The sequence below is a fragment of the Delphinapterus leucas genome, chromosome 9, assembly GCF_059928025.1.
Source record: "Delphinapterus leucas isolate spDelLeu-1000000601 "Yukka" chromosome 9, BTC_Dleu_Yukka2, whole genome shotgun sequence".
NCBI lineage: Eukaryota > Metazoa > Chordata > Mammalia > Artiodactyla > Monodontidae > Delphinapterus > Delphinapterus leucas.
In genome coordinates, this window is record NC_143137.1 from 40328556 (window position 1) to 40354638 (window position 26083).

At 39.6% G+C, this 26083-nt stretch overlaps 1 protein-coding gene across 3 annotated transcripts in view; it reads left to right on the plus strand.

The window, feature by feature from the left end:
- ELMO1 (engulfment and cell motility 1) overlaps positions 1 to 26083 on the plus strand; it is a 548606-nt gene that overhangs the window by 54912 nt on the left and 467611 nt on the right. The window contains exon 2 of one of the 3 annotated variants that reach the window (XM_089917010.1): positions 4615 to 4702. The exons of the other annotated variants lie outside the window; for them this stretch is intronic. The gene's annotated coding sequence lies outside the window, so the exon portion shown is untranslated. The remainder of the gene's footprint in view (positions 1 to 4614; positions 4703 to 26083) is intronic. 3 annotated transcript variants of the gene reach the window in all.

The window sequence follows — 26083 nt, forward strand, 5'->3', positions numbered from 1 at the left end:
GTTGGATGTGGGTGGAGATTACAGTTCACTTTCTACAATTGAGTAGTGCTGTCTCAGGGGTGAGACCCCACCCCTCCCAACCCTGCCCCTTCAATCCCCCCTCCGCTGGAGGGTTTGCTGTTCTTTTTCCCATAGGTAGCCATATCTCCTCCAGGTACTTGAAGGCCCCGGGCTACTTAGCCCTGAAACCTGTGGTCCCAAATGGCTCCTTATGTAAAAGCCGTTTGTTTCCTGGTGAGTGTTAACGCCAGTTGCCTCAACCTTGAGGCTGTTGAGCGCTAGAATCTGTTTTTGAAGAGGTGCTGGAAACCCGAAACCTGGCATGCAGGTTAAGTCTGCCTGCGGCCCAGAAGCAATGGTTCTGTATGGCTCATTGGTTAGAGACCAGCCAAGAGGGTCTGGGTCCTCCTGTGAGTGATGAAGACCATGGGAGCCCTCAGACATGAACCCTGTATTCTTCAAAGGAAGTTTAGAAGGTTGTTTTGATTTTTACAAAGGAAACACACGTACATATATGGACTGGCCCACACTGGTCTAACTTCAGAGTCCTCAATTTAGTGTAATTTTATATTTTGTTTACCCCTTTGCCCATACCATGATAAAGCCTTTCATACAGATGCCTTTATAAATAACTACTCCTTTTCCAGAACATGCCTGATTTGCATTTCTACACTGTGGATGTTGAACCACGTGTTCAGTTGGGGTGTCTAGCAACCCCACGTAGTTGCTACACGCTCACTGGGTCAGCTGTTGAGTCCTGGCTTGGCCATCTGTGCTCTGTGGCAGATGTCGGACCATCCTCTCATCTAAAAGTGCTGCCTCATGAAGAGCTCGTGGCCCTTAGCACCTGGCGGACAGAAACACTAGCTTAGAGGGTGGAGTGGTGAGCACCTGCAAGGCTCAAGGAACAGAGACTTGGTTTCCATTTGTAAACAAAACAAAACCAAAAGCCCCATGTGAATTTTGGCACTAGTCTTTGCCATCTGTTTGATTTTTTTACTGGGTCAGGCGCTGTGATGAGTACCAACCTCTGCGGACCAGTGAAAAGGATTAGAAGTAGAATCACCTGAAAGATGGCATTCAGAGCAGATAGGGCCTGTGGTCTGCTTAGGGACGTATAACTTTCACTTGCGTTCTGTCTCTAGTCCTCCTTGCATCTGGGAGTAGGGGCTGGGGTGGCGGGGAAAGGCAGGCAATAACAAGAAATGTGTCCCTTGGGGTCTCCTACTAAGCTGTGCCTCTGTCAGTCAGATTTCCTATTTGATGGAAATAGTTCTGCCCTCTCCAGCTCTGCCAGGCATCCCCCTTGGAGAGAGGGGTGGGAACTGGATGTGAAACTGATGTGAAACTGATCCCATTCCTCCAAGTGGCCAAGTGGCTGGAGGCTGACAGCTGTGTAAGGAAACGCTCCCTGTCATGGGCTTTGGGTCCCTGCTCAGTCAAAAGGCAGACTTTTTACTCCCAGTGACAGCTGCAAAGTACAGAAGGTGGGGCGCTAGCTCTGAATTCCAAATACCATTTGAGTTTCAAAAGCGTCTACGTTTCCATGTCTGTGGTGCTGTTTTACAACTTGGCACTGTGATAGCCGATGCACGGCCATCCGCTTTTACTAAGAATTCTAGCCAAATGATTGGCGGAATGAGAGCACAGGTGATAGATACTTAAGGCTTTGCTCCTTGGGGGATGAAAGTGGTGCGGAATGTGCTCTGAATTTCAAGAGATGAGAAAGGTGGGTGGTATGGGGAAGGAAGGCGATGAGATTTTGGAAGCTGGGTGACGCCCGTGAGGCTGTGGAAAACATGTATTTCTGTTTACAATGCTTAATTTTTGTTTCAGAGAGCAGCTCTCCCTACTGGGGGTTGCATGTGCCAGAGAGTTAATAAAGGATCCTGGGGACACCCGTGCTTCATGCTTTATGCATGCCCATAGGTGGAGGTGGAAGCATTTGGATCTAGTACAACTTGACAGTCTATTTCCTATGGTTGAGGGATGGCTGGATTCGCTACTGTTAGAGCAGGATCTGGAGACTAGCCCTTCGCCCAAGCTGTCATTCTTGCCTGTTAATGCAGGATGGACGGTGTTATCTTTTAACTTTGATAATTTGTGACTCGGAGATTCTTGCATAGCCGAGGTGTTTTAACAATGGATTAAAGTATACAGATTTCAAGTAACAACTTCTTTGCTTCTGTTTGAGGCAATACACTTGACTGTCCACATTCATGTCAACGCAGTGGTGGAAAATAAATCTCAGTGGTTTAAAATAGACTTTAAAAAGCATTACCAAGACTACTCAGTGCCTTTAAAAAAAATACTGCTCCTGAACTTTGGAAGTCTTTCTCTCCAAACATGAAGGAAAGGTCTTACATGGCTGTTTTGCTTAATGTGGGCTGGTTTTATTTTGGACTCTTTGAAACCCAGCATGAAGGCTAAAATTCTGCTATGTAGAGAAGTAAAAATGAAAGAAATGGTGACGTTTTGGTTGTGCTAAATTAAAGTGACACGGTGTAGATAACAGGGCACGGCTGTGTCCACAAATTAGCCCTCTCTAATTTGCTGCTGTGGAAAGTACTGCTTTGGTGTTGCATTGTAATTTCTTTCTTGAATTAAAAGTTTAAAAAAAAGAAAGTCTACTTCGCTCAAAGGAGGAAACCTGAAAAACTCAAGCCTTTCAGTATTTAAATGGCCTGTGGTTCCCTGTGTGCAGGGAACTATCTGAGCAAATCCTGCTTCAAAAATATGTAAATTACATGGTTTTATTTTTAGAAGCCACACTATGTGTTGGATTGTTTTGTGTGCTACTTAAAGTTATCCTTTTCCAAAGTTTTTGTTGTAATTCAGAATGTATTTTGCGTTGAGCAGGTGGCAGCTGTATTTTGTGTGGTCTCTTGTGTAAATACAGTACCACATCATGTACAGAATAGATTTCTGATGGCTGGAGGGTGGGGCCGGAGTGGGGGGGAGAAGTCCAAGGCTCCCTCCTCCAACTTCTGTTTAGTTCTACGCAATAACTCGATACTGGTGGGGAGCCAGGATGACATTTGGTTTCCCCAGTCACAACATGCCTTGCCCCAAATTATGATATTCTTTTCCCCAAAGTCAACTTCCCAGAAGGCCGAAATGTCATTTTGCAAAATGTGGTGGCACATGAACTATTTTATTATATTACAGAAAATCAGCTGCACAGATTGCAGAACAAAAGTCAGGATTGTTTATCACAACACTTTAAAAAAATTGCAATTTATGATCATTTGTCTTTTGTTTTCAGTTTCTATGGGTATTTGCTCAAGGAGAGACCCATGACTCCACATCAGACCGTCCATTCCTGGGTGCTGACACTTTCACCCTCCTTTGAGGCTTTAATTCGTCATGACTCATTCCACACAAACATCTAAGATGTTTCCTAAAGTGTGTTCCACAGATCACTAACAGATGTTTTGTTTAAAGGGTTCTACAGTCAAATTTGAGAGACACTGGGAAAAACAAAGCTAAAAGACTGCTTTACTGAAGGACTTTTCCAGGGCCTTTAACAGACAAACGTGCATGTGAATTGTCAGGACAGTAAGTTCATCTTCTTGCTGTGTCCTCACCTGTGGTCTCTTTTGAAAGGGCACCAATCTCATTCATGAGGGATCCACCTTCAGGAGCTAATCACCTCTCCAAACCCTACCTTCAATACCATCACACTGGGATTAGGTTTCAACAGAGGGAATTTGGAGATGCAGACAGTCAGTCTGTAACATGATGGTTCAATGAGAGGCTGTGTGTGAAGGCATTGAGTTCAGGGCCTGGGAGACCAGCGTTAGACTATTGGGAGACATATCAGGAAACCTGCCATTCTCTTCTGCAACCCCTTCCTCCTCAGTGAGGCTCCCTAGACAGGAATAATCTGCCCTGCTACCTTATGCCTGTTATCCAAACCTTGATTCCTCTTTCCTTATTCCTCTCTTCCTCCCCAACAGTCTGCTCATAACAAGCCCAACATTCAATAGGCTTCCAAAGAAAAGGAAACCTGCATTCTTTGTTTTTTAAATTGTTTTTCTTTTTTAAATTAATCCATTTTTTTGGCTGCATTGGGTCTTCATTGCTGCATGCAGGCTTTCTCTAGTTGCGGTGAGCAGGGGCTGCTCTTCGTTGCACTGTGCGGGCTTCTCATTGTCGTGGCTTCTCTTGTTCCGGAGCCCGGGCTCTAGGCACGTGGGCTTTCAGTAGTTGTGGCACGCGGGCTCAGTAGTTGTGGCTCACGGGCTCTAGAGTGCAGGATCAGTAGTTGTGGTGCAAGGACTTAATTGCTGCACTGCATGTGAGATCTTCCCAGACCAGGGATCGAACCCATGTCCCCCGTGTTGGCTGGCAGGCGGATTCTTAACCAGTGCACCACCAGGGAAGTCCCCGATAACTCAATTCTGTAAGCAATACTGGGTTGGCTCCCAGACCAGGGAAGCAAATTCTTTGTTTTTGTACAATAAAGGAAATAATTGGGCCAATTAGTGAAATTTGAATAGGAAATCATATACTAGTGTTGTATCAGTTTTAATTTCCTGACTTTGATAATTGTGCTTTGTTTATGTAAGTGAACTTTTTTTTTTTTTTTTTGCTGTGCTGCACAACTTGCAGGATCTTAGTTTCCTGACCAAGGATTGAACACGTAATCTTGGCAGTAAAAGCTCGGAGTCCTAACCACTGGACCACCAGGGAATTCCCTGTAAGTGAATGTTCTTGATCTTCAGAAATACATGTTGAAGTGTTTAGGGTAAAAGGGCATCACGTCTACAACTTATTCATATACAGTTATAGGGGAGGAAAAACTATTCTTTTTCCATTATGTTCCTAGTTTCTCCACTTGGGGCCCTGCAAATTAGACTGAAAAAAACAGAATAATGAGAGAAAAACAAGTACGTTTATTGACATAAGCAGCATGCATACACAAGGGAGAAACTCAGTGATGAGTGACTCAAAGGGATGGCTAGGACTTGGGTTTGTATAGCATCTTAATAAAGGACAATAAATTTTAGAAAAGTGATAGGACAAAGGAAAGGGGCTTTAGGTTTCCAAGGGTGGCAAACTGTGGGAAGGTATATGTATGTGGAAACTAATGGAAGGTAAGGGTCAATTTAATAAGGTTCGTTTGTGCAGGTCTACCTGGTGCCACCTCAACTCAGGTGTTAAGGTTGTTATTCTGTCTTCAAGCAGATCAGCAGAGGGCAGAAAGCTCATCCTGTGTCTGCTTTTTAAGAAATTGCCTTCAGTCAAAACAATCCTTGTGATAGAGTGGCGCATTTTGGGGTGGTGTTCTCTGAACTACTTCACAATTCAGAAAAAAGTAATAATACAAACAAGAGATAAAACGTTAGTATTTGGGGAATCTGGGTGAAGGATATACTTCATTTTCATCTTGGAACTTTTTTTAATTGAAATATACTTGATGTACAATTTTATATGTTACAGGTGTACAATACGGTGATTCACAATTTTTTAAGATTATACTCCATTTATAGTTATTACAAAATATTGTCTATATTCCCCAGGTTGCACAATGCATCCTTGTAGCCAAACTTATACCCAGTAGTTTGTACCTTCTACTCCCCAACCCTTATATGGCTCCCCCCCACCCCTACTGGTAACCACTAGTTCGTTCTCTATATCTGTGAGTCTACTTCTTTTTTGTTATAGTCACTAGTTTGTTGTATATTTTAGATTCCATATATAAGTGATATCATGTAGTGTTTGTCTTTGTCTGACTTATTTCACTTAGTATAATGCCCTCCAAGTCCATCCAGGTTGTTGCAAATGGCAAAGTTTCATTTTTTTATAGCTGAGTAATATATGTATATATATGTTTTATATATATATATATATATATATATATATACACACACACATATATATATATAATACATTTTCTTGATCCATTCATCTGTTGATGGACACTTAGGTTGCTTCCATATCTTGGCTACTGTAAATAATGCTGCTGCTTTGAAAGTTGGGGTACAGGCATCTTTTCAAATTAGTGTTTTTATTTATTTTTTGAATATATACCAAGGAGTGGAATTGCTGGGTCATATGGTAGTTGCAGTTTTAGTTTTTGAGAAACCTCCATACTGTTCTCCACAGTGGCTGCAGCAGTTCACATTCCCACCAACAGTGTGTGAGGGTTCCCTTTTCTCCACACCCTCACCAACACTTGTTATTTGTGTTTTTTTCTTTCTTTTTTTTTTTTGCTAATAGGCGATCTGACAGGTGTGAAGTGATATCTCATTGTGGTTTTGATTTACATTTCCCTGATGATTAGCAATGTTGAGCATCTTTTCATGTGCCTGTTGGCCATCTGCCTGCCCTCTCTGGAAAAGTGTCTAATCAAGTCTTCTGCCCATGTTTAAATGGGTTGTTTATTTTTTTGATCATTTTGGAACTTTTATGTAAGTCTGAAATTATTTCAAATTGTGAACTCTAAATTGAGTTTAGGAGAGAACATTTAATTTTCTCCCAAACTTCAAAACCATTTCTAAGCTAGTAGTGTCTAAATAGTAGGAAGAAGGCTCTTCTTTTTTTTTTTTTTTGCGGTACGCGGGCCTCTCACTGTTGTGGCCTCTCCCGTTGCGGAGCACAGGCTCCGGACGCGCAGGCTCAGCGGCTATGGCTCACGGGCCCAGACGCTCCGCGGCATGTGGGATCTTCCCAGACCGGGGCACGAACCCGTGTCCCCTGCATCGGCAGGCGGACTCTCAACCACTGCGCCGCCAGGGAAGCCCGGCTCTTCTTTTTTAAGTATAAGACAAGTGATTTTGAGATTGCCTTAAATTCATATCAATTAGCTAAAAATATTTCAGACATTATACCTTCTATCCATAGAGTAGTGTGAGTCTTGACATGCTAACAGAGCCGCTTAGAATAAAGTGGACCAGTAGGATGTATTTTTCTAACGCTGAATTTGTAAATAGTCTTAAATAGTCTTTTAAATTCTTAAATAGAAAACTAGTCTGTAATTGAAGATATTTGTACTCATACTGTTCACAAACTTACAGGCTGATCTCAACCCTTGTCATTGAATGTGTTTTAAAAGAGTAAATAAAAATGTACTAAGAAGTGAGAAACTGTAGAGGGGATTTCCTGAAAAGTGAGAGTGATCATGTACTGGAAGCTTGTTGAAGAGTCTTTCCTCCCCTGTGGGCTAGGAAGAGGCACAGATACTTGATTTCTCATGGTCTACATGTCAATATACCTGGACATTAGTCTGTGGATGATTCAAGTTTTGACTCTTAAAAATATTTATAGCCCCACAAATTTACAGTTTTTATTAATCTTAGGACCTACATCCCATTGTGAAATCACCCATTGTTATTACAAGTAACTTGGGACTCGCTTGTGAATTGTCACTTACTAGTAGCTAGTTCCTGCAGTTTAACTCTGCAGTAGTGTAGAGTCATAGATTGCTAACTACTTTTTTACAGATTTGTATCCATTCTGTGAAGAAGAGTTTTGCCTCTCTCTGTCCCTTCCAGTGGAACTTTGATAAACTGACAATCTAGGAGTCTTAATAATTATAACTAATCTAGCTAGAGTAATGGTACCCTGCTTTAGAAAGAGCAGTTCTTTTCTTGGTGATACTGATCTAATGAATGGATGTACGCTGTGAAGTTGGACATTTTTTCTGGGGTCTGTCCTCACTCTAACGTATCCGTATAACCTTATACAAGCTACAGTCCATCCTCATTATTGGGGGCTTCCATATTTGTGAATTTGCCTACTTGAGAGTAGTAACCTCAAATCAGTGCTTTTGTAGTCATTCACAGACATGAACAGAGCAGTGAACATTTGGAGTTACCCAGTGAACAAGTCCCCAGTTGAAGTCAAATAAGGCACTCTGCCTTCTTTTTTCAGCTCTTGTACTGTAAACAGATGTCCTTTTTTCATAGTCTGTTTAATGCCATGTTTTCCACATTTTTATGCTTTTTGTTTGTAATTTCACTGTTTAAAATTAGCCCAAAGCACAGTTATAGAGAGTTCTCTGTGTTCCCAAGTGCAGGAAGCCTATGCTATGCCTTAAAGAGAAAATATGTATGCTAATTATCTTTGTACATGCATGAGTGACTGTGTTGTTGCCATGAGTTCAATGTTAATGAATCAGCAATATATATTAAATGAGGTGTCTTTAGACAGAAACACACATGAAACCAAGTTATTTATTGATTGGCTGAAGGAAGTATTGTGGCCAGTCACTAGCTCAAGGGAACGTAATTCTGCATTTCCCCTTGGAGCAGTGGTTCAGCATTTGCTAATTTAGTGTTCATGAAGACTCTATAGAGCATTAGTACCACGAATAAGGAGAATTGACTCCTTATTTGATCTCTCCAAATCTCAGCTTCCTTATAGGTAGAGTGACTATATTACTCATCATAAAGCCCAGAACGAAGGTGAGAATTTATCAATCGTTATCCTAGTTCAACAGGTGCAAACAAAGACTGTGTTGAGCAGACTGGGTCATATAGTCATCCTATGACAGGTAATGTGGAGATTAAAATACCTAATTGCAGTAGCATTCAGCAAATATTTCTTGATCCTCTCCTATGGGGCTGGGTGTTGTATTGGGGGATAGCTATCAGTGGTAAACAAAACCACCATGTCCCCTGCCTGCATAGAGTTTACTGTCTGTTGGAAGAAGGGACATGAATGAATAAGCACACAAATAAGTATATTGTCACATGTTTTGACTGATTCTATGAAAGAAAATTACAACCAGTTCTATAGGTTTTAATTGTAGAGAATAAATATCTAATTTTGAAGTTGGGTGTGTTGACTGAAAAAAAATGCACAACCAAAAATTGAGAATTATGTTTTACTCGGTGGACTTTCTGAGGACTCAAGCCCAAGAGTCAGCCTCTCAGATAGCGCTGAGGGGCTGGTCTGAAGAGAAAAGGGAGGAGCCAGGATATATAAGAGTTTTTGCAACAAAAACCGGGGAGTCAGAACATCAAAAGATTACTGTTAATTAAAGAAAACCAGACATCTCAAGTTAATGAATTCAGCACTCTTCTGTGTATGGGAAGATGGAAGAGTCTGGGCTCACTGAAATCATTCCTTTGATATGCACCTTAGATATCTGGAGCCAGCATCCTGTTCTTTCCTGTCCTGAGCCCTCTCAGGGTGTACTGTTGGGGTCCGCTGTAGTGACTGATGGCTTGATGGCTGCAACATTCTTTTTTTTTTTTTTTTTTTTTTTTTTGCGGTACGCGGGCCTCTCACTGTTGTGGCCTCTCCCGTTGCGGAGCACACGCTCCGGACGCGCAGGCTCAGCGGCCATGGCTCACGGGCCTAGCCGCTCCGTGGCATGTGGGATCTTCCCGGACGGGGCACGAACCTGTGTCCCCTGCATCGGCAGGCGGACTCTCAACCCCGTGCCACCAGGGAAGCCCCCCAGTGTAGACTTCTGATGTCGCAGTTCTTATGTGTACACATCTGAGCTCAGCTGCTGCCCGGGTACAGGCTCCCTCAGCCAGCAAGACTGGATTGTGGACAAACTCTCCAGATCCTGTTTTTGAACTTGGGTTTTACTTCTGACTTTTCCTTCTGTCTTTGGGACCTGCTGGGCGGAAAACTTTTCCTCTACCCACTTAGGTTGGTCTGGGGCTTGCCCATTAACTGACAATAGCCAGATTAAAAGGAGAAAAGAGAAACCTTATTTACCTGTGCTTGGCAGTAGTACTCAGTAAGGAGTAATTTGTCAAATATTCAGAGGTAAAGATCTATACACCAACTTAAGAAAAAAGGGTAGGGGGCTTAGAGCTTCAGTGGGAAAGTATGGAAAGTTCTGTTGGGCTCCTTGATGTTAATGGAAGCAGAATTCGTACTTTCTGGTGGTAAGGGTCACTCTTCCCTCTGAAGGGGAGGTCAGGGGCAACTGTATTATGAGGAGGCTCTGCTCTGAGTTTAGATAATTTTTTTTCTGTAGCTGTTGATTGTTTTGATGTTTTCAGTTTAAAGTAATTTTAATACCACTTTGGTGGGCTATTAATTAATCCCTTCAAACTCTAGGTTTCCTTTTGCTCAGGACAATCCCTACCCATCTGAGAGTCTAATAAGTTGAATGTCAAAAGGAAGGGTTCTGGGTCCCTTTTTTACTGGCAACTCCTCTATCCTTATGCAAATTTACCCATCTTCTCCCCTTTGAATTGCTCTGCCTACCGAGGATTGCTGGGAGGGGTAACCCTTTCAGGTCACAGAAGGTCATGGCCCTCCCTTTCCTGGGGAGGTACTAGTGTTTCATCCCTCATTTGCATAACTGTGTGAGGCCACAGAGGTGACTCATCCCTGAACTAAGATCTGTTTCTAGTGACCTAAGTTTGCTGACCCAAAGACAGACACATGGCCTGGCAGCTTCCCTTTCTTGAAACTTTAAGACCTGCCACATCCTATGGATATGGAGATTTTTAGCTAATGGATAATTAAAGGATGCTGTGAATTAAAGGCTCACAGATTTCTTGCAACTTTTTTATCTTGGATAAACAAAAATGTTTAAAAAACAGTGGTTATAAGGCCAGGTCTCTGTTCAAAGGCGTAATCCTAAACCTTGCTGAGCTGATTCAGCCTTTCCCTCTTGGGCTGCATGAACTGGTCCTTTCTGATTAGGAAAAATTTGATATCTGGTTACTGGTTCATAAAAACAGAAAGATTTTCCTTCTTTTTCAGCTACCAAGTTTTTAGCAGGGAAATGGTAACCTGTTAAGGTGTGATTATGTGTGCTTTTGAGCACTGCTTTGCTTCCAAGGAGAAACTGTTAGAGGCATCAGGGAGATAGGAACAAAGAACCAAAAATTACTATGTAAAGCTTCTAGATTTTTTTTTAAACAATTAAGTAATGTTCTTTTTATCTGGCAAGTGATAATGATGCCCTGGATATATAGTATATTGGGCTTTTGCAAGACTTTCAAAAATTTATTATTAAGTTTTTGGGCAACGTGGAGAAATGGGAGCTAGATGCCTATACAGTTAGATACAAATGGTTGTATAACAACAGCAAAGCTTCAGCAGCCACCTCCTCCTTCATCCTTCCTGGACTGCTTGGGTGTTCAAGGCACTGGCCTTCAGCCAGGACTCACTGGTATACTGGTCCCCTCATGGCCAGTGTCCATTCTGATTGGTCACCGTGCACCCTGTGTCTGTGTTAAATATTTTAAATGTGATCTTAGGGTATAAACTACAGCTCTTGGGAAAAGCAGGCTGAAGCTGGGCCAGGGCCATATGAGCTCTTTGGGAACTTCATACGTGGTACCCATACCCCAGCTATAATTGAAACGAAAAATAAATCATAGTGTCAGGAAATCCAACACTGCATATTTTCCCATGATGTAGACTTCAGCTTTCTGTTTAGAACTATTAAGTAACAAATTATGTTTTATTTTCTCATTGATTGGATGCTCCTGCTTTGTTAGTGCCTTAAACATGAATCTTTGCTGAGCTCGGAGTGGGCCTCCTAAGGCAGCAGGGAAAGGAGAGAACTGGGGATTATGCATTGATTCTGCTTACATTTTGAGCTTCTTGGTAGTTGCCTCGGCTTAAAGTGAGTAAAAATTGTTTGCATAGCCATTAAGCATTTATGATAATGTGTAAAGTTGTGTTTTTAAAAAAAGCATTGCTTAAATTAAAATAGCACCATGAGCAAATAAGCCTTAGACTTCTTGTAATAAAATAAATGAAGCAAAATACTCAACAGAGGCATTTGCCACAAAATGCATATTTATTAAACGACCACTTTGCATATTGGCTTAGTTACATTATTTGCTTTTGGCTTTAGGGTACATAAGCGTGCCTTTGCCAGAACAGACCTCCCCTAGCGCCATCTTCTGTTTTACACCTGACTCTCCTGCTGTCCTATGAAATGCTGACTTGCAAAGCGGATGATGAAGCGGGGTTTGAGGTGGTGATATTTGGGGTGATCTTTTCCTAGAGACGTTACAGCATACTGTGACTACTTCTCAGCACTGAGAGTCTGGGTGGAAGACTAGCAGATCTTTACAAGCCTCAGGATGGGCTTCTAGCTTCGTTTGCCATCATAAAAGCCTGTCTGACTGGGGAGATGTCTCATGATAATCTCAAGCTCCCTTCTGCTCTATGCCAGGTTGAAAAGAAAGATAATTATGAAAAAAAGAGTGATGCAGAGAAGCGCCAACTGCCAGATCCCTTAATGAGTGAAGGATTTATCTAGAAACACAGCTGAAAATACCCATTAAATGTGTAAACTAGACTGAAGGGATTGACAGAAAGTAGACTGACAATTATTTATTGAATTACTGCATTTTTATTAGTTTGAAATGCACTTGCATATGTTCCAGTTAGCCCTGGGGAGGAGAGAAAAGTATATTAGTACAATTCAAAGTTATAAAAAATGTTAATTATTAAGCTGCTATAACTTTAAAAATGAGATGTGTAGGTTAAGTTTGGATGGATAGAAAGAGAAATCTATAGAAAATTCTGTTTTGGAACTACCAGGCTTTATGACCTTAGGAAATAAAGATAATAAACATTTATTGAACATTTATTGTGTGCCAGGTTCTCATGGGAGCACTTGGCATCATTTAATCATCATAGTAACCTTATGAGGTAGCAGTATTATTCCCGTTTTACAGACGAGTAACTGAGGCCTGGAGAGCTTAAGGGAAGGTATTTGGTCAGAGTCACCTGGCTAGTTAGTGACACAGTCAGGATTCCAACCCAGGCCCTCTGACCTCAGAAGTTACGGTCTTAAACATATGAAGATATGATTCTTGCCTCTGTCATTTAACTTTTCTGGATAGTTTTCTTATTTTTAAAATTAGAGATCAGGACTAGATTATTTGTGATTAATCAGAGAGTTTTGAAACTAGAAGCTCATTGCTTTGTTTTTTTTTTTTAACTGAAACTGAGAAGAGCCAATGTTCATCCTATACTCAATACAAAAGTTCAAGAGAATGACTAAAGGACAATTACTAGCAAGTATTTGTAGCGACTTAAGTAATTTCAGGATTTTACTTTTGACAGTTACTTTTTATTAGTTTTAGTAACAGGGACATGGAAAAAAGGTATTTCTGAGCCTACATCTCAACTGCTTTCTCATTTCTCTCTGTATGAACCCCACCCCCAGCCCATCATCCCCCGGACTAGCTAAATAATCACACGACAAGCCATCAACTCATCAAGGGAGTGATGCAGGAGGTGCATGAGAGGAGGAAATTTCAGGCAAGGAATAAGGAACATGCCACTGATTAAGAGAATCAGGAAGAAACAGCAGTCATTCTGTCCTGTTCAAATCTGAAGGTTTTTAAAGTCTACAGCAGTGGAAAATATGCTCCTTACTTCTTTAGGAAAGAAACTATTTATTCTTTACCAGATTATAGATTCTTCTGTGTTATGCATAGTTTCTTAACACATAGCTAAGTTAAATATATACAGGAAAGTTTAAAGGTATTTCCACTGTTTATTAATTAGTAAAGGAATGCATCATTCTTTTGTTATTATGATAAACTTTGGCCCTTCACATAAGTGAAGTTGCTAGGTAAATAAATACCAAAATTTAACATTTTTTTTTTATTAATACAGAAAGTCACAAAAAATATAATCATCCTCATCGGTTCACACAGTCCCATGTAATTAATTTTTTTTCATCTTGATCTTTTGTTAGCACTTTTATGAATTCATCAGTTTTCCTTCAGAGTTCTGAAAATGCTTATTCATTCAGTTCAGCAGTATAGTCAGTTACCAGAAACATGTACTTGTCAGAGTCTTTTCCATGAATTCCTTGAAGATGAAACCCTTTTATAGGAAAATTTTTGCAAAAGCATCAGAGTATACCCAGAACTGTCTGTAAATGACAAAAGACTTAAAAATGACCACGGTTAAAGTCTTGATGAAAGTTCATAATAATACAATTGACAAGGAAATTTAGTTATTTCTGAAATATACATTTTAAAGTAATAACTAGAATTATGACTTATAACATTATACCAGAACATATAAGATTTTTAGGAATCTCATGTAATGTCTGAAACATTTATATTAACATATTTCCATACAAATAACCCAAAGAAAGTTTAGTATTAGTTTTTTTTTAATTTTTTAATTTAATTTAATTTATTTTTTTATACAGCAGGTTCTTATTAGTCATCAATTTTATACACATCAGTGTATACATGTCAATCCCAATCTCCCAATTCAGCACACCACCATCCCCACCCCCCCGCGGTTTTCCCCCCTTGGTGTCCATACGTTTGTTCTTTACATCTGTGTCTCAACTTCTGCCCTGCAAACCGGTTCATCTGTACCATTTTTCTAGGTTCCACATACATGTGTTAATATACGATATTTGTTTTTCTCTTTCTGACTTACTTGACTCTGTATGACAGTCTCTGGATCCATCCACGTCTCATAAAATGACTCAATTTCGTTCCTTTTCATGGCTGAGTAATACTCCATTGTGTATATATACCACATCTTCTTTATCCATTCGTCTATCGATGGGCATTTAGGTTGCTTCCATGACCTGGCTATTGTAAATAGTGCTGCAATGAACATTGGGGTGCATGTGTCTTTTTGAACTATGGTTTTGTCTGGGTATATGCCGAGTAGTTGGATTGCTGGATCATATGGTAACTCTATTTTTAGTTTTTTAAGGACCCTCCATACTTTTCTCCATAGTGGCTGTATCAATTTACATTCCCACCAACAGTGCAAGAGGGTTCCCTTTTCTCAACACCCTCTCCAGCATTTTTTGTTTGTAGATTTTCTGGTGATGCCCATTCTAACTGGTGTGAGGTGATACATCATTGTAGTTTTGATTTCAATTTCTCTAATAATTAGTGACGTTGAGCAGCTTTTCATGTGCTTCTTGGCCATCTGTATCTCTTCTTGGGACAAATGTCTATTTAGGTCATCTGCCCATTTTTGGATTGGGTTGTTTCTTTTTTTTTAATATTGAGCTGCATGAGCTGTTTATATATTTTGGAGATTAATCCTTTGTCCGTTGATTTGTTTGCAAATATTTTCTCCCATTCTGAGGGTTGTCTTTTCGTCTTGTTTATGGTTTCCTTTTCTGCGCAAAAGCTCTGAAGTTTCATTAGGTCCCATTTGTTTATTTTTGTTTTTATTTCCATTACTCTAGGAGATGGATCAAAAAAGATCTTGCTGTGATTTATGTCAAAGAGTGTTCTTCCTATGTTTTCCTCTAGGAGTTTTATAGTGTCCGGTCTTACATTTAGGTCTCGAATTCATTTTGAGTTTATTTTTGTGTATGGTGTTAGGGAGTGTTCTAATTTCATTCTTTTACATGTAGCTGTCCAGGTTTCCTAGCACCACTTATTGAAGAGACTGTCTTTTCTCCATTGTGTATCCTTGCCTCCTTTGTCATAGATTAGTTGACCATAGGTGCGTGGGTTTATCTCTGAGCTTTCTATCCTGTTCCATTGATCTATATTTCTGTTTTTGTGCCAGTACCATATTGTCTTGATTACTGTAGCTTTGTAGTATGGTCTGAAGTCAGGGAGTCTGATTCCTCCAGCTCCGTGTTTTTCCCCTCAAGACTCCTTTGGCTATTCAGAGTCGTTTTTGTCTCCATAGAAATTTTAAGACTTTTTGTCCTAGTTCCGTAAAAAATGCCATTGGTAAATTGATAGGGATTGCATTGAATCTGTAGATTGCTTTGGGTAGTAGAGTCTTTTTCACAATGTTGATTCTTCCAGTCCAAGAATATGGTATATCTCTCCATCTGTTGGTATCATTAATTTCTTTCATCAGTGTCTTATAGTTTTCTGCATGCAGGTCTTTTGTCTCCCTAGGTAGGTTTATTCCTAGGTATTTTATTCTTTTTGTTGCAGTGGTAAATGGGAGTGTTTTCTTAATTTCTCTATCATATATTTCATCATTAGTGTATAGCAATACAAGAGATATCTGTGCATTAATTTTGTGTCCTGCAACTTTACCAAATTCATTGATTAGCTCTAGTAGTTTTCTGGTTGCATTTTTAGGATTCTCTATGCATAGTATCCTGTCATCTGCAAACAGTGACAATTTTACTTTTTCTTTTCCAATTTGTATTCCTTTGATTTCTTTTTCTTCTCTGATTGCCGTGGCTAGGACTTCCAAAACTATGTTGAATAATAGTGGTGAGAGTGGACATCCTTGCCTCGTTCCTGATCTTAGAGGAAATGCTTTCAGTTTTTCACCATTGAGAATGCTGTTTGCTGTGGGTTTGTCGTATATGGCCTTTATTATGTTGAGGTAGGTTCCCTGTATGCCCACTTTCTGGAGAGTTTTTATCATAAATGGGTGTTGAATTTTGTCAAAAGCTTTTTCTGCATCTGTTGAGATGATCATGTGGTTTTTATTCTTCCATTTGTTAATATGGTGTATCACATGGATTGATTTGCGTGTATTGAAGAATCCTTGCATCCCTGGGATAAATCCCACTTGACCATGGTGTATGATCCTTTTAATGTGTTGTTGGATTCTGTTTGCTAGTATTTTGTTGAGGATTTTTACTCTATATTCATCAGTGATATTGGTCTGTAATTTTCTCTTTTTGTAGTATCTTTGTCTGGTTTTGGTATCAGGGTGATGGTGGCCTCATAGAATGAGTTTGGGAGTGTTCCTTCTTCTGAAATTTTTTGGAAGAGTTTGAGAAGGATGGGTGTTAGCTCTTCTCTAAATGTTTGATAGAATTCACCTGTGAAGCCATCTGGTCCTTGACTTTTGTTTGTTGGAAGATTTTTACTCACAGTTTCAATTTCATTACTTGTGATTGGTCTGTTCATTTTTTCTGTTTTTTCGTGGTTCAGTCTTGGAAGGTTCTAAGAATTTGTCCATCTCTTCCAGGTTGTCCATTTTATTGGCATAGAGTTGCTTGTAGTAGTCTCTTAGGATGCTTTGTATTTCTTTGGTGTCTCTTGTAACTTCTCCTTTTTCATTTCTAATTTTATTGATTTGAGTCGTCTCCCTCTTTTTCTTGATGAGTCTGGCTAATGGTTTATCAATTTTGTTTACCTTTTCAAAGAACCAGCTTTAGTTTTATTGATCTTTGCTATTGTTTCCTTCATTTATTTCTGACCTGAAAATTATGATTTCTTTCCTTCTGCTAACTTTAGGTTTTGTTTGTTCTTCTTTCTCTAGTTCCTTTAGGTGTAAGGTTAAATTGTTTATTTGAGATTTTTCTTCTTTCTTGAGTTATGCTTGTATAGCTGTAAACAACCCTCTTAGAACTGCTTTTGCTGCGTCCATTAGGCTTTGGATCGTCGTGTTTTCATTGTCATTTGTCTCTAGGTATTTTTTGATTTCATCTTTGATTTCTTCAGTGATCTCTTGGTTATTTAGTAACGTATTGTTTAACCTCCATGTGTTTGTGTTTTTTACGTTTTTTTCCCTGTAATTCATTTCTAATCTCAGACCATTGTGATCAGAAAAGATGCTTGATATGATTTCAATTTTCTTAAATTTACTGAGGCTTGATTTGTGACCCAAGATGTGATCTACCCTGGAGAATGTTCCGTGCACACTTGAGAAGAAAGTGTAATCTGCTGTTTTTGGATGGAATGTCCTATAAATATCAATTAAATCTATCTGGTCTATTGTGTCATTTAAAGCTTCTGTTTCTTTACTTATTTTCATTTCGGATGATCTGTCCATTGGTGTAAGTGAGGTGTTAAGAGTCCCCCAATATTATTGTGTTACTGTCGATTTCCTCTTTTATAGCTGTTAGCAGTTGCCTTATGTATTGAGGTGCTCCTATGCTGGGTGCATATATAGTTATAATTGTTATATCTTCTTCTTGGGTTGATCCCTTGATCATTATGTGGTGTCCTTCCTTGTCTCTTGTAACATTCTTTATTTTAAAGTCTATTTTATCTGATATGAGTATAGCTACTCCAGGTTTCTTTTGATTTCCCTTTGCATGGAATATCTTTTTCCATCCCCTCACTTTCAGTCTGTATGTGTCTCTAGGTCTGAAATGGGTCTCTTGTTGACCATTTTCTTAATTGTTGTGGGTTTGTTTTTGTAGGTCCTTTTCTTCTCTTGTGTTTCCCACTTAGAGAAGTTCCTTTAGCATTTGTTGTAGAGCTGGTTTGGTGGTGCTGAATTCTCTTAGCTTTTGCTTGTCCGTAAAGCTTTTGATTTCTCTGTCGAATCTGAATGAGATCCTTGCCAGGTAGAGTAATGCTGTTTGTAGGTTCTTCCATTTCATCATTTTAATTATATCATGCCACTCCCTTCTGGCTTGTAGAGTTTCTGCTGAGAAATCAGCTCTTAACCTATGGGAGTTCCCTTGTATGTTATTTTTCTCTTGCTGCTTTCAATAATTTTTCTTTGTCTTTCATTTTTGCCAGTTTGATTACTATGTGCCTCAGCGTGTTTCCCCTTGGGTTTATCCTGTATGGGACTCGCTGTGCTTCCTGGACTTGGGTGCTATTTCCTTTCCCATGTTAAGGAAGTTTTCGACTATAATCTCTTCAAATATTTCCTCTGGTCCTTTCTCTCTTCTTCTGGATCCCCTATAATGCAAACGTTGTTGTGTTTAATGTTGTCCCAGAGGTCTCTTAGGCTGTCTTCATTTCTTTTCATTCTTTTTTCTTAGTTTGTGCCACAGCAGTGAATTCCATTCGGTCTTCCAGGTCACTTATCCGTTCTTCCGCCTCAGTTATTCTGCTATTGATTCCTTCTAGTGTAGTTTTCATTTCAGTTATTGTATTGTTTCATTTCAGTTATTGTATTGTTCATCTCTGTTTGTTTGTTCTTTAATTCTTCTAGGTCTTTGTTAAACATTTTTTGCATCTTCTTGATCTTTCCCTCCATTGTTTTTCCAAGGTCCTGGATCACCTTCACTATCATTATTCTGAATTCTTTTTCTGGAAGGTTGCCTATCTCCAGTTCATTTAGTTGTTTTTCTGTAGTTTTATCTTCTTCATCTTGTACATAGCCCTCTGCCTTTTCACCTTGTCCATCTTTCTGTGAATGTGCTTTTTGTTCCACAGGCTGCAGGATTGTAGTTCTTGCTTCTGCTGTCTGCCCTCTGGTGGATGAGGCTATCTAAGACGCTTGTGTAAGTTTCATGATGGGAGGGACTGGTGGTGGTTAGAGCTGAGTGTTGCTCTGGTGAGCAGAGCTCAGTAAAACTTTTATCCACTTGACTGTTGATGGGTGCGGCTGGGTTCCCTCCCTGTTGGTTGTTTGGCCTGAGGCAACTCAATACTGGACCCTACCTGGGCTTTTTGGTGGGTCTAATGACAGACTCTGGGAGGGCTCACGCCAAGGAGTACTTCCCAGAACTCCTGCTGCCAGTGTTCTTGTCCTCACTGTAAGCCACAGCCACCACCCACGCCCCCCCCCCCCCCCCGCCGCCTCTACAGTAGACCCTCCAGCACTAGCAGGTAGGTCTGGTTCAGTCTCCCCTGGGGTCACTGCTCCTTCCCCTGGGTCCCGATGTGCACACTACTTTGTGTGTGCCCTCCAAGAGTGGAGTCTCTGTTTCCCCCAGTCCTATCAAAGTCCTGCAATCAATTCCCACTAGCCTTCAAAGTCTGATTCTCTCGGAATTCCTCCTCCTGTTGCCGGATGCCCAGGTTGGGAAGCCTGACGTGGGGCTCAGAACCTTCACTCCAGTGGGTGGACTTCTGTGGTATAAGTGTTCTCCAGTCTGTGAGTCACCCATCCAGCAGTTATGGGATTTGATTTTACTGTGATTGCACCCCTCCTACCATCTCATTGTGGCTTCTCTTTTGTCTTTGGATGTGGGGTATCTTTTTTCGTGAGCTCCAGTGTCTTCCTGTCGATGATTGTCCAGCAGCTAGTTGTGATTCTGGTGTTCTCACAAGAGGGAGTGAGAGCACGTCCTTCTACTCTGCCATCTTGGTTCCTCTAGATCTAACATTTTTATTTTAATAAATTATGATGGAATTCTATAATTTTATTAAGTGCACTATATAGGCAAATGATGATATATAAAAGATATATATTGTTTAATGAAGAATAATAAAATTAATACCCAGGTACCTACCACCCAGCCTAAGAAATAGAACATCACCAGTGCCTTTGAAGCCCTGATCCCATTTCATTCCCTCAACCTTGTAACCTTTGTCTTGAATATTTTATTAATGATTTTTTGTTTAATTTTTAGAGTTACACAAATATAAACTATTTTTTGCAACTTTATAAAAAATTGAATTATTCTTTATGATCTTTTCTGTGACTTGCTCAACAGTAAAATTATGTTTTTGCGATTCACTCATGTTGATGTATGTATTGGTAGCTGTAGTTCATTTTCACTCTTTATAGTATATTCTTCTTTATGGATATGCTGCAGTTTATTTTTCTTGGGTTAGACATTTATTTGAGTTGTTTCCAGTTTCTTGCTGTTAGGGTGATGCTGTGAATATTTTTGTATACTTCTCCTAGATGATCAAGAGTCTCTCCAGGATGTATACCCAGGAGGAGGAGCCATGTTTTAGTGTGTACAACCCATGGCTTTACTAGGCAATGATAGTGTATTCCTGAAGTAGTTGTGCTAATTTAAATTCTTCCCATGGCTATATGAAACTTCCTGTTTCTTCACCTATTTGTCAGTACTTGAGATTGTCAGGTTGTATAAATTTTCTAGTCTCATGGGTATAAAATGGTGTTATATTGAGGTTTCTTTGCATTTCTTCAATTACTTATGAAGTTGACCATCTTTTCATAGGTTTATTGACCTTCATATTTTCTCTTGGATGAAATGCCTGGGTATACCTTTTGACCTGCATATTCTTTTCATATTGATTCATTGGAATTCTTTATATATTATATGTATTAAGTCTTTGTTCATTATGTTACATATATCTTCTCAATATATGACGTATTTTTATATTATATTTTTCTTATGGTACCTTTTGATAAATAGTTTTTAATTATATTGTAGGTGAATTGATCATTTTCTTTATGTTTTGGACTATTTATATCTTGTGTAAGGTATCCTTCTTATCCTATGATAATTAAGATGTTCTTGTATATATTTTTAAAGATTTTCTTTCTGTTCATTTTAATACTTAATCTCAGGAATGGTTCCATTTAATGTAAATTGTGAGGCAGGGGTTGAATTTAATTTTTTCCTTCATTGTTCCAGAGCCATTTATTAAATAGTTCATTTTTCCCCACACTGGTCTGCAGTGTCAGCCTTAGCATATAGCAAGCTTCTGTCTGTCTGTAGACCTTTCTCCAGCCTTTATGTGTGTTATATGTCCTTGTTGATGTCTTTACAATGTTGATTCCTCTTATTCGTAAACTTTAGATATCTGTCCATTTATTTTGGTGTTTAATATTTTTCAATAAATTTTATTATCTTATACAGAAAGATCTTGTAAAAATCTCTTCTGTTATTATTGTGTATTTAAAAGACTGCTATTTCTAATGCTTTCTTGCTGGTGTATAGAAATGCAAATCACTTCTGTATTTTGATCTTATATGCAGAAACCTTGACAAATGTCTTATTAATACTAATAAGGTTTCTAGTAGACAATCATATCATCCAAATAATGACAGATCTGCTTTCTCTCCCTTCCAATCCTTATAATGCTTGTTTGTTTTTCTTGTCTTATTGTGTAGGCTGAGACCTCCCATACAATATTTAATAGAGGTTGTGCTATTTGACTTCCTTGCCTTGGTTTTGATTTTAAAGGGAAAGCTTGATGGTTCATAATTAAGAATGATTATTGTTTTTTGTAGACATGCTTTAGGAAGAAAATTCTGCTCTACTCCTAATTTGTCTACTTTGCTAAAAGGCTTTAAAAAATTATGGTTTACTAATGTGTTGGCGATTCTGATGTCCTGTTTAGTTATGGCAGAGAGGAGTTAAGTTTATTATTCGTGATTGATGAAGATGCCTGCAGTGGTTGTTAGTGGAGAGGGGAAGGTAGGGGGAAGTAACATGTGATTGCTGTATGCTTATTTCTACTTGTTTATATTGCTATAAACAATTTCACATACATCACATCATTTTGGTTATTATTCCCAGCTTTTTTTTTCTTGTTTAGAGCATTCTGATTCCATGACTGTGACTGGAACCCAAGTCTGATGCCCACCAATTTTTCCAACTACACTCTGGTAATACTTAATTTGCACCATTCTTAAGTAACCAATTCTTTCTTCTATTGCCTTCCCCAGTCTCTCCAGTTCACACACTTATTGAATTTAATCTGCAACCTGTTATTTTTCACTGTATTTCTGAGGAATTGCCTTAAAGCATCTAAGAAATAAATGACTTCCTCAGAATCCGATCAATTTATTCATTTATTCACTTCCTCATTCACCAAATATTCATTGAGAATATACTATGTGACTATAGACATAATAGTGAAGAATACAGCATCCCTGCCCTCATAGAGCTTATACTCTGGCGTGGAATCACAATAAACAAACAGATGAATATATAATATGTTGCAAGGTAGTGATAAGTGATGAGTGAAGGGGGGTGAGTGAGAGAGAGAGGGAGAGGATGACTGGGAATGTGCGTGCTGGGGTGTGTGTGCCAATTTTACTGGCATTAGGTCACGTAGAGAAGGCTTCTCTGAGGAGATGACATTTGGGCTGAGTCCTGAATTCGGTGAACATGCCAGCTATGGGAAGTTGTGGGAGCAGTGGGTGGAAAGTGTGATAAATCTGAAGAACTTCAAGACTTCCTGGGTGGTCAGAGGAGATTGAACAAAAAGGAGCAGAGTAGGAGGTGGGGACAGAGAAAGAGGCAGAGGCCAGAAAATGTTGGGCTTGTAAAAACTCATCCTATAGATTTTGCTTTCCTATTCTTTTTTTTTTTAATTTTAATTTTTATTTATTTATTTTGTTTGCGGTACACGGGCCTCTCACTGTTGTGGCCTCTCCCGTTGCGGAGCACAGGCTCTGGACGCGCAGGCTCAGCAGCCATGGCTCACGGGCCCAGCCGCTCCGCGGCATGTGGGATCTTTCCAGACCGGGGCACGAACCCGTATCCCCTGCATCAGCAGGCGGACTCTCAACCACTGCGCCACCAGGGAAACCCTTTGCTTTTCTATTCTGATTGCCATAATGGAATTAGGTAGGTATAAAGTAATTCAGTAGCATCTGGTATCTTTTTGTTCTTTTACTGTTTCAGTCCATTATCCAGTTGTTGAGAATAGGAATGTAAACTCCTTGAGAGCAGCAGCCTAAGTTTCTTTCACTCTTGTGTCAGAGTCTCCAGGCTCCATGATTGATGGAAGGAAAAACCTGTGTTAATATTTATGCAACAAATAGAGAATCTCTCTTTCTCCCTTAGAGGTGTATGGGGAACACTGTCACTGAACTGGGTCAGGTTCTTGGCATCATGCTGGGAGATGCTGCTGTTCTGCAAGGACTCTAGAGGAATGAAACTTGGAAAAGGGCAAGTGTAAGCTAGTTGTCTTCCCAGCCTTGAAATGCTCCATGGATGAGGCTCGTTAGTGTGAGGGTTAGAAATTCTCGGAGTCTGACTTCCTCTCTTCAAGTGGTAACATATAACTTAGTCAAGTGTAAATGATTCGTTCATGATTCCTAACTTTGTCTTACTTCAGCTACTGTTCTTAACACTAGGTGTTAGGAGATTGGAACTAATCTTATTTTGAGCTGGGTCTTAACTTCTGTGCCTCAGTCTGCTACCTGTGTAACAGTATTTGCCTCCCTGTCTCACAGAGATTCTATGTGTGATGAAATGAGATGGATGTTGGAAGGTTTGGTTTGTCTGTTTTAATATGTGAGAAATAGCTAATACTGAAGTCTGATATAAAATAGTTATTGCTAATAATGCTTATTTTTGTTGTATGCAACATAATCTAACTTTGAAGAAAAAATATAGTGGACATTCCATTGAGACCACCTAAATATGACTGTGGTTTCTTCCTTCATCTTTTAGAAGAATGGCACAATTATGAAAATTGAGGGGCAAAAGTAAGGATACTTTTTCTGAATTTTCCTTCTCATCCTTTAGCCTCTTTTGAGTTTGATGGGGTTTTCTGCTTAGAATTTAGAAACAACTTCTAGGTCATTTTAATAACAGTAGGAACCTCATTGGTGGAGAGGTCCCTGTAAGTGGTGGATGGAAGTGAAATCTAGTTTGGTGACTCATCCATCTGATGTTTTCTTATCAATGTAGTTGTTGTAATCTTTAGTAGGTTATACAGTGAATATTAACTATTTTACATTTTTATACTTGTGAAGCTTAAAATCATTGCACGTAGTTGATATTACGACAACACAGGAAGGATAACGGTGCTCATGGCGATACTTTACTATGTCTCTATCTGCCTAGCAAAAGCTAAGTGATGAGTTGGAGTAATTACAAGTAATGGAGAGAAAAGAGTCCACTATTGAGGAAAAGAAGAATCTTCAGATGCGCCGCATTGATTAACTGGTTGGTTAGTTCTTCAGCTCTTCGCTTTACCTCAGAAGACACATTTTTTTCTGTATCTTCACACTGGGTTTGAACTTTTACCATCACTGAGATCAGAGTTTTGGTCTGAAGAATTAATGACTGAGATGAGTAGTTGGTATTTGAGAATAGTCAGTTCTGCAGTAGAAGACTGTCTTCTCTTCTGCTTTTTCTAATGAGGAGTGCTTCTCCAGGTACTGGTGTTGAGCAGATCTCCTGCTGCCTTTGTATCCTGCGGCTGCTTTGGTGCTGGCCAACACTAACCAGAGGGAGCTTGGATGTGTCTCTTCCCTGCTGAGAGCTGAACTTCTGGCTTCATTCCTGTCTCCTCACACTTCAAACATGATCCCCTGCAGCAGCAAGCTTGGGAGTTGATCAGTGCTCACCAAAACAACTTCTTTTATTTTCAGGTGCCCTTTTAAAAGACTCTTCATTCTGTGAAGTTTCACAGCCTTTGATTACTCTAGGAATTTAGGACCACAACTTAGAATTTAAAACACAAAGTGGAAATGTGCCCTGATATTACAAGTCATTTCAATAAAAGTGGATGTGTTTCCGAATCGATGGGAATAGACAGGAAAACTACGATTGCTTTCCCATTTCATGCAGGCTCAGATGTAAACCTGTGGGAGTGAAGAACTTTTTATTTGGTAAAAGCTAAAAACTTACCTGCATTTCTCACCTTTCAAGTTATGATAGTCATTCACAACTGCCAAATATAAAGATGTTTTGGACACCATTCAGAGCTTATCTTTAGCAGGTTCCAAGTGTGAGACGTATAAGAGTTTATAAAAACGTTCTGAGCTTTGTTAAGAAGATGCTTCTGACCCACTTTCAATAGGATTCACTTTTTGAGTTATTTTTCCATCAATGGTGGTGGAACAGGAAATATCCTGAGCTGTCTTGCACCTGAAAAACAGGATGTGTCCACAAAAGCACTCTAGTGTGCTCCATTTTCTCAAGCAAAACTTGCCAAATTTTAAGATGGTGAAATGAAAGGAAGAAGAAATTTGGTTTGACTTGAACTTTTATTTTAATTTTAATTATTAAAAGTAAGGATTCTGGAAAAAAATTTTGAGAGCAGAAATAAAGACCAGAATTAAAGTACTAAAGCATGTCTTATAGAACTCATCCATTATTTTTCCTATACGTTAAAGGTTTTTGAGATGAACAAATAAATATGGAAAGAAATCTCTTTTCCCAATTGGATTAACATTTAGGTGAAAGCAAAAATGGTCAAGTTTGAGTAAAACTCTTCAGAAGATCCTTAATATAAGCATAAGTCTGTTTTAACACTCTAGATCTTTGTTTGAAACTTGGAACACTTAGTCATAGAGTCAATACTATATTTGGCAGAATTGATGTTAGAAACACAGCCACATGAGGGCCCCCTGAGTATCTCTGAAGTCTCATTTTGTATTAATAAAGAGATAGGGCCTCCCTGGTGGCGCAGTGGTTGAGAGTCCGCCCGCCGATGCAGGGGACGCGGGTTCGTGTCCCAGTCCGGGAGGATCCCACATGCCGAGGAGCGGCCGGGCCCGTGAGCCATGGCCGCTGAGCCTGTGTGTCCGGAGCCTGTGCTCCACAGCGGGAGAGGCCACAACAGTGAGAGGCCCGCGTACCGGAAAAAATAAAAAATTAAAAATAAAGAAAGAGATAAAAACTGATTGGAGAATTTGATTC